At 48.6% G+C, this 9,156-nt stretch overlaps 1 long non-coding RNA gene across 1 annotated transcript in view; it reads right to left on the reverse strand.

Annotated features, from left to right (window-relative positions):
• The window catches only part of LOC131724880 (uncharacterized), a 28,056-nt gene extending 23,301 nt beyond the window's left edge, over positions 1 to 4,755 (reverse strand). Inside the window, exon 1 of the long non-coding RNA XR_009320344.1 lies at positions 4,661 to 4,755. This is a non-coding gene — a long non-coding RNA (uncharacterized LOC131724880). The remainder of the gene's footprint in view (positions 1 to 4,660) is intronic.
• Positions 4,756 to 9,156: the final 4,401 nt, after the last annotated feature.

Consider the following 9,156-nt stretch of genomic DNA (forward strand, 5'->3'; position numbering starts at 1 on the left):
TGAACCAACACAAGACCCTCCGTCAGGAGTACAGAGCCCCCCTAACCACTACTGCACCTGGGATTGAACCCACACAAGACCCTCCGGTTAGGAGTACAGAGCCCCCCTAACCACTACTCCACCTGGGATTGAACCAGCACAAGACCCTCCAGTCAGGAGTACAGAGCCCCCCTAACCACTACTCCACCTGGGATTGAACCAACACAAGACTCTCGGTCAGGAGTACAGAGCCCCCCTAACCACTACTCCACCTGGGATTGAACCAACACAAGACCCTCCAGTCAGGAGTACAGAGCCCCCCTAACCACTACTCCACCAGGGATTGAACCCACACAAGACCCTCCGTCAGGAGTACAGAGCCGTAACCACTACTCCACCTGGGATTGAACCCAAACAATACCCTCCGTCAGGAGTACAGAGCACCCCTAACCACTACTCCACCTGGGATTGAACCAGCACAAGACCCTCCGTCAGGAGTACAGAGCCGTAACCACTACTCCACCTGGGATTGAACCCACACAAGACCCTCCGTCAGGAGTACAGAGCCGTAACCACTACTCCACCTGGGATTGAACCCACACAAGACCCTCCGTCAGGAGTACAGAGCCGTAACCACTACTCCACCTGGGATTGAACCCACACAAAACCCTCCGTCAGGAGTACAGAGCCGTAACCACTACTCCACCTGGGATTGAACCCACACAAGACCCTCCGTCAGGAGTACAGAGCCGTAACCACTACTCCACCTGGGATTGAACCAGCACAAGACCCTCCAGTCAGGATTACAGAGCCCCCCTAACCACTACTCCACCTGGGATTGAACCAGCACAATACCCTCCAGTCAGGAGTACAGAGCCCCCCTAACCACTACTCCACCTGGGATTGAACCCACACAAGACCCTCCGTCAGGAGTACAGAGCCGTAACCACTACTCCACCTGGGATTGAACCCGCACAAGACCCTCCAGTCAGGAGTACAGAGCCGTAACCACTACTCCACCTGGGATTGAACCAACACAAGACCCTCCATCAGGAGTACAGAGCCGTAACCACTACTCCACCTGGGATTGAACCCAAACAATAACCTCCGTCAGGAGTACAGAGCACCCCTAACCACTACTCCACCTGGGATTGAACCAGCACAAGACCCTCCGTCAGGAGTACAGAGCCGTAACCACTACTCCACCTGGGATTGAACCCACACAAGACCCTCCGTCAGGAATACAGAGCCCCCCTAACCACTACTCCACCTGGGATTGAACCAGCACAAGACCCTCCAGTCAGGAGTACAGAGCCCCCCTAACCACTACTCCACCTGGGATTGAACCCAAACAATAACCTCCGTCAGGAGTACAGAGCACCCCTAACCACTACTCCACCTGGGATTGAACCAGCACAAGACCCTCCGTCAGGAGTACAGAGCCGTAACCACTACTCCACCAGGGATTGAACCCACACAAGACCCTCCGTCAGGAGTACATAGCCGTAACCACTACTCCACCTGGGATTGAAGCCACACAAGACCCTCCGTCAGGAGTACAGAGCCCCCCTAACCACTACTCCACCTGGGATTGAACCAGCACAAGACTCTCCAGTCAGGAGTACAGAGCCCCCCTAACCACTACTCCACCAGGGATTGAACCCACACAAGACCCTCCGTCAGGAGTATAGAGCCGTAACCACTACTCCACCTGGGATTGAACCCACACAAGACCCTCCAGTCAGGAGTACAGAGCCGTAACCACTACTCCACCTGGGATTGAACCCACACAAGACCCTCCGTCAGGAGTACAGAGCCGTAACCACTACTCCACCTGGGATTGAACCAGCACAAGACCCTCCAGTCAGGAGTACAGAGCCCCCCTAACCACTACTCCACCAGGGATTGAACCCACACAAGACCCTCCGTCAGGAGTACAGAGCCGTAACCACTACTCCACCAGGGATTGAACCCACACAAGACCCTCCGTCAGGAGTACAGAGCCGTAACCACTACTCCACCTGGGATTGAACCCACACAAGACCCTCCGTCAGGAGTACAGAGCCGTAACCACTACTCCACCTGGGATTGAACCCACACAAGACCCTCCGTCAGGAGTACAGAGCCGTAACCACTACTCCACCTGGGATTGAACCAGCACAAGACCCTCCAGTCAGGAGTACAGAGCCCCCCTAACCACTACTCCACCTGGGATTGAACCAGCACAAGACCCTCCAGTCAAGAGTACAGAGCCGTAACCACTACTCCACCTGGGATTGAACCAACACAAGACCCTCCGTCAGGAGTACAGAGCCCCCCTAACTACTACTCCACCTGGGGTTGAACCAGCACAAGACCCTCCGTCAGGAGTACAGAGCCTTAACCACTACTCCACCTGGGATTGGACCCACACAAGACCCTCCAGTCAGGAGTACAGAGCCCCCCTAACCACTACTCCACCTGGGATTGAACCAGCACAAGACCCTCCAGTCAAGAGTACAGAGCCGTAACCACTACTCCACCTGGGATTGAACCAACACAAGACCCTCCGTCAGGAGTACAGAGCCCCCCTAACCACTACTCCACCTGGGGTTGAACCAGCACAAGACCCTCCGTCAGGAGTACAGAGCCTTAACCACTACTCCACCTGGGATTGGACCCACACAAGACCCTCTGGTCAGGAGTACAGAGCCCCCCTAACCACTACTCCACCTGGGATTGAACCAACACAAGACCCTCCAGTCAGGAGTACAGAACCACTACTCCATGCTGCCAGACAAAATGAATGTATCGCTCAAAAAATAACTCTTCATTAAAATGGTTTTTTTTTAAATTATTATTTGTTATTATTGTTATTTGAATAAAAACATGAACCAGACCTGTGATGAAATTAATTGAACTATTTTCAAACATGTCACTGAATCAAACAAGTGATTGAAGCTGAAATAGCCTCCTGAATTCAAAGCAGATTTACTCCTGTCTTTGTCAGCCTTTCATCACAACAATACAAAATGACACCCGCTGCCATTAACAGAGCAGTTTCACATTGATTTCGAGGAAATTGCAGATATTTAAATATTTACAAATAATATTGAATTGTGAAAAAAATAAAATAGATCTTTGAATATTTTTAAATCCTTTTTACTTTTGGAAGACATAGGAATATGTCATAATGTTTGGCTAATCTAAGCTTGTCTCATTGAGTACAAAACTTTTGGTTTTAGGTCCAATGGATTCTGTATCAACAGTATGGCTGGAAACACATCGCAGCCCCTCACCCCCTCGTTGTGTGAAGACTGTAAGTAATACACCCTACATTTTAACAAATATTTCATAATAATGACCACGTATTCTAATTATATTAATACTCTTAGTTTACACATTGGTAATATACTTTGTCTAAAACATTTTTGACTTCTTAATTTAAAAGCAGTTTTTGATACGGCAACCAAAAAGCTGTGTGAATGTCCCGTACGACACCCATGGAATCGCTCATTCCATTTTATAAAATGAAATGCTGCACTGCACATGTTTCTAATGTTTAACTGTTTAAAACAATTCTGTATGCACAGTATGGCATCCACGCACCCCCTCTTTGTATGAAGACTGTAAGTAATACTTTAATTAAAACAGTATTAATATTAGCAGATGCACTTATCCAGGGCGATACAATTGTATCACGTTATTTTTACATACGGTTGTACTGATTTATACACAACCCACAACCCTCCAGACATGAGTCCAGAGCTCTAACCACTACTCCACACTGCTGCCCTACTGATAAAACAAAAAAAGTCTTTAAACTATAGACCTAGCCCTGTCATTTGTTTAAGAAAAAGTATTCCATGAGAAAATGAAAACAGAAGGCTATAGTAGTCTATACTGTGTGTACAGCTGCCTCCAGGATTATTCACACCCTTCATAGACTATAATGGGTTTTAGCAAAATAAATGCAAGTGTAGATTCAGTATTTGTTGCACAAATGAATGAAAATATGAATATTTTCAGACATTCAGTATTGGACTTTGCAAAAATATATTTGTCCAACAAATGGGCATGTTTTTATTAAAAAAGAGGTTCAACGGGTTCAAAATTATTCACACCCTAAACATTAAAATCCAATTAACTTTGGACAGAAATGTTTTGGCGATATCTAACACTGATAGTCTTACAATGTTTCATGTTTGAATGGATTTATGCAAAGAAAACATTATGTACATTTGCTTTTTTAAAGAACATTGAGTTACATTGAATGATCCTGAAGACAGCTGGATATATATCAGCTTGAAATCCAGGCTATTTAGTTGCCAAATTGCCTTTTGTTAAGGAACTTGAAATCAATTGCAGGGGTTGAAAACTACTCACGACGTGCTTTGCGAGCCCGTTGCTCCTTTTGAAAATAGAGGCGTATAATCAGTGAGCAAAAAAGTCGTAGTGAAAATACACTGCAACCTCTATTTGTGCTCTAGATGCGCCCCTTCTGAAAATCAGGCTCTTTGTGTTTAATCTCTATAGTTTATAGATTTTAAAAACCAGCCTTATTATAAAAACATACAAACATTTAAAGAGTATTACAAATCATAAATAAGTCCAAAAGTTTATAAAATAAACACCACAAGGTTTATTTAGAATCATAAACGCGGTGACGTTTTTAAAAAATGTCTCAGTGTACAGTACTTACTCAGTGCAGAGGCGTCTCTTTCAACACGGGTTCAAGTGGAGGGTCACTTCAGTCACCCTTCAGGTAGAGAAAGCAGTTTGTCTTCCTGTGCTCAATGAAGTTTGTGATACAAGACAATTTGCACTGAGAATATATACTGTAACTTGAGGGTAAAAAAGCCTGTGGTTTTTATTCATTAGAGTTGAGAGGGAGGGACGGTTTGAAAGAGGCGTCTTGTTGTGGTTTTCTTATGCTTCTTATACTTGTATGTTTTAATATATGAAGAGTTTCACACCAAAGCGAGTTAAATGCCAATTCCACACATTTCCAGATATTGCTATAGATTTACTCCTGGAGGGGTAGACTTATTGCGTAGTGTAATCTTCATGCAAAATAGTCCAAAGACATGCTGTTCAGGTTGATTGGTCACTCTAAATGGCCTTCTGTGTGTGTGTGTGTGTGTGTGTGTGCGTGCCTGTCTGTGTGTGTGTATGTGCCTGTCTGTGTGTGTGCTTGTGTGTGTCTGTGTTTGTCTCTGTGTGTCTTTCTGTTTGTGTGCCTGTTTGTGTGTGTGCCTGACTCTCTGTGTGTGCGTACCTGCCTCTGTGTGTGTGTGTGTGCCTGCCTCTCTGTCTGTGTGCCTGCCTCTGTGTGTGTGTGTGCACGTCTGCCTGTGCTTGTGCCTGTCTGTGTTTGTGCCTGGCTGTGTGTGTGTGTGTGTGTGCGCCTATCTGTGTGTGTGTGTTTGCCTGCCTATGTGTGTGTGCATGCCTGTGTGTGTGTGCATATCTGAGTGTGTGTTCCTGTGTGTGTGTGCCCGGGTGTGTGTGCCTGGGTGTGTGTGTGTGTGCCTGTCTGTGTGTGTCTGTCTGTGTATGTGTGTGTGTGCCTGTCGGTGTGTGTGTGTGCCTGTGTGTGTTTGCCTGCCTATGTGTGTCTGCATGCCTGTTTGTGTGTGTGTGCCTGCCTGTCTGTGTGTGTGCCTGCCTGTCTGTGTGCCTGTCTTTGTGTGTGCCTGTCTGTGTGTGTGTGTGCCTGTCTTTGTGTGTGTGTGCCTGTCTGTGAGTGTGTGTGTGTGCCTGTCTGTGTGTGTGTGCCTGTGTGTATATGTGTGTGCTTGTCTCTTTGTATGTGTGTGCCTGTCTGTGTGTGTCCCTGCCTGTGTGTGTGTGCCTGTTTGTGTGTGTGAATGTCTGTGTATGTGTGTGTGTGTGCCTGTCTGTGTGTGTGCTTGTCTGTGTGTCTGCCTGTGTGTGTGTGTGCACCTGTCTCTGTGTGTGTGTGTCTGTCTTTCTGTGTGTGTGTGTGTCTGTCTGTGTGTGCCTGTTTGTGTGTGTGCCTGTCTGTGTGTGCCTATCTGTGTGTGTGTGTGTGTGTATGTGTGTCTGTCTGTATGTGTGTGTCTGTGTGTGTGTGTGTGCCTGTGTGTATGTGTGTGTTGCCTGTCTGTGTGTGTGTGTGTTGCCTGTCTGTGTGTGTGTGTGCTTGCCTGTCTGTGTGCCTATCGTGTGTGTGTGTGATTGTTTGTGTGTGTGTGCGACTGTCTGTGTGTGCCTGGCTGTATGTGTGTGTGTGCCTGTATGTGTGTGTGTGTGTGTTCCAGTCTGTGTGTGTTTGCCTGTGTGTGTGCCTATCATGTGTGTGTGTGTGTGACTGTTTGTGTGTCTGTGCGCCTGTCTCTCTGTGTGTGTGTGTGTGTGTGTGTGCCTCTGTGTGTGTGTGTGTGTGTGTGTTTGTCTGTCTGTGTATGTGCCTGTCTGTGCCTGTGTGTGTGCCTCTTCTATGTGTGTGTGTGTGTGTGTGTGTTCCTGTCTGTGTGCATGTGTGCCTGTCTGTGTATGTGTGTGCCTATCTGTGTGTGTTTGTCCCTGTCTGTGTGTGTGTGTTTGCCTATCTGTGTATGTCCCTGTCTGTGTGTGTTTGCCAATCTGTGTGTGTGCCTATCTGTATGTGTGTGTATACCTATATGTGTGTGATTGCCTGTCTATGTGTGTCTGTGCCTGCTTGTGTGTGTGTGTGCTTGTCTGTGTGTGTGTGCGTGTCTGTATGTGTGTGTGTGACTCTCTGAGTGTGTGCCTGTCTGTGTGTGTGTGTGCCTGTGAGTGTGTGAGCTGATGTGTGTGCGCCTGTGTACACCTATCTCTGTGTGTGCGTGCCTGTCTCTGTGTGTGTGCTTGTCTCTGTGTGTGTGCCTGTCTGTGTGTGTCCCTGTCTGAGTGTGTGTGCTTGTGGTGTGTGTGTGCCTGTCTGTGCCTGTCTGTGTGTGTGCCTGTGTGTATGTGTCTGTGCCTGTCTGTGTGTGTGTGTGCCTGTCAAAGTGTGTGTGCCTGTCTGTGTGTCTGTGTGTGTGTGTGCCTGCCTGTCTGTGTGTGTGTGTGCCTGTCTGTGCCTGTTTGTGTGTGTGTTCTTGTGTGTGTGCTTGTGTGTGTGTCTGTCTGTGTTTGTCTCTGTGTGTCTTTCTGTATGTGTGCCTGTTTGTGTGTGCCTGCCTCTCTGTGTGCGTACCTGCCTGTGTGTGTGTGTGTGTGTGTGTGCCTGCCTGTGTTTGTGCCTGTCTATGTCTGTGTGTGTGTTCCTGTGTGTGTGTGTGCCTGTCTGTGTGTGTCTGTTTGTGTATGTGTGTGTGTGTGTTTGCCTGTCTGTGTGTGTGCCTGTCTTTGAGTGTGTGCGCCTGTCTGTGAGTGTGTGCCTGTGTGTATGTGTGTGTGCCTGTCTCTGTGTGTGTGCGTGCCTGTCTGTGTGTGTGCACGCATGTCTCTCTGTGTGTGCGACCGTGTGTGTCTTTGTGTGCCTGTCTGTCTGTGTGTGTGCCTCTTCTATGTGTGTGTGTACCTGTCTCTGTGTGTGTGTCTGTGTTTGTGTGTCTGTGTGTGCCTGTCTATGTGTGTGTGCCTGTCTCTGTGTGTGTCTGTGTGTGTGTGTGTGTCTGTGTGCCTGTCTGTGTGTGTGAGTGTGTGTCTGTGTGTGTGCCTGTCTGTGCCTGTGTGTGTGCCTCTTCTATGTGTGTGCCTGGCTGTGTGTGTCTGTGTGCCTGGTTGTGTGTGTGTGTGTGTTTGCCTGTCTGTGTGTGTGTTTGTGTGTGTGTGCATGTCTGTTTGTCTCTGTGTGTCTTTTTGTTTGCGTGCCTGTTTGTGTGTGCCTGCCTCTGTGTGTGTGTGTGCGCCTGTCTGTGTGTGTGTGCCTATCTGTGTGTGTTTTCCTGTCTGTCTGTGTGTGTGCATGCCTGTCTCTGTGTGTGTGCCTGCCTATGTCTGTGTGTGTGTTCCTGTGTGTGTATGCCTGTCTGTCTGTGTATGTGTGTGTCTGTGTGTGTCTGTTTGTGTATGTGTGTGTGTGTGCCTTTCTGTGTGTGTGTGTGCCTGTCTTTGTGTGTGTGTGCCTGTCTGTGTGCCTGTCTCTGTGTGTGTGCGACCGTGTGTGTCTGTGTGTGCCTGCCTATCTGTCTGTGTTTGTCCATCTGTGTGTGTGTGCTTGTCTATCTGTATGTGTGTGTGTATACCTATCTGTGTGTTTTTGCCTGTCTGTGTGTGTGCCTGCCTCTGTGTGTGTCTGCCTCTGTCTGTGTGCCTGCTTGTGTGTGTGTGTGCTTGTCTGTGTGTGTGCCTGCCTGTGTGTCTGTGTGTGTGCCTATCTATATGTGTGCGTGCCTGTGTGTGTGAGCCTGTGTGTGTGCACGCTTATGTCCACCTGTCTCTGTGTGTGTGTGCCTGTCTTTCTGTGTGCGTGCCTGCCTGTGTGTGTGCCTGTCTCTGTGTGTGTGCCTCTGTGCGCACGACTGTGTGTGCATGTGTGTGCTTGACTGTGTGCATGTGTGTCTGTGTGTATGTGTTCTTGTGTGTGCCTGTCTGTGTGTGCCTGTCTGTGTGTGTGTCTGTCTCTGTGTGTGTGCCTGTCTGTGTGTGTGTCTGTCTCTGTGTGTGTGCCTGTCTGTGTGTATGTGCCTGTCGGTGAGTATGTGTGCCTGTTTCTGTGTGTGTGCCTGTCTGTGTGTGTTTGCCTGTTTGTGTGTGTGTGCCTGGTTGTGTGTGTGTTTGCCTGTCTGTCTGTGTGTGTGTGCCTGCCTCTCTGTGTGTGTGCTTCTCTGTGTGTGTATGTGCCTGTCTGTGTGTGTGTCCCTGTCTGTGTTTGTCTATGTGTGTCTCTGCATGCCTGTTTGTGTGTGCCTGCCTCTCTGTCTGTGTGCCTGCCTGTGTGTGTGTGTGCGCCTGTCTGTGTTTGTGCCTATCTGTGTGTGTTTCCCTGCCTGTCTCTGTGTGTGTGCCTGCCTATGTCTGTGTGTGTGTGTTTGCCTGCCTATGTGTGCCTGCCTGTCTGTGTGTGCCTGTCTTTGTGTGTGTGCGCCTGTCTGTGAGTGTGTCCCTGCCTGTGTGTGTGTGCCTATCGTCTGTGTGTGCGCGCATGTCTCTGTGTGTGCGACCGTGTGTGTCTGTGCGTGTGTGTGTGCCTCTGTGTGTGTCTGCCTCTGTGTGTGTGTTCCTGCCTCTCTGTCTGTGTGCCTGCTTGTGTGTGTGCGTGCC

The sequence above is a fragment of the Acipenser ruthenus genome, chromosome 57, assembly GCF_902713425.1.
Source record: "Acipenser ruthenus chromosome 57, fAciRut3.2 maternal haplotype, whole genome shotgun sequence".
Classification (NCBI taxonomy): domain Eukaryota; kingdom Metazoa; phylum Chordata; class Actinopteri; order Acipenseriformes; family Acipenseridae; genus Acipenser; species Acipenser ruthenus.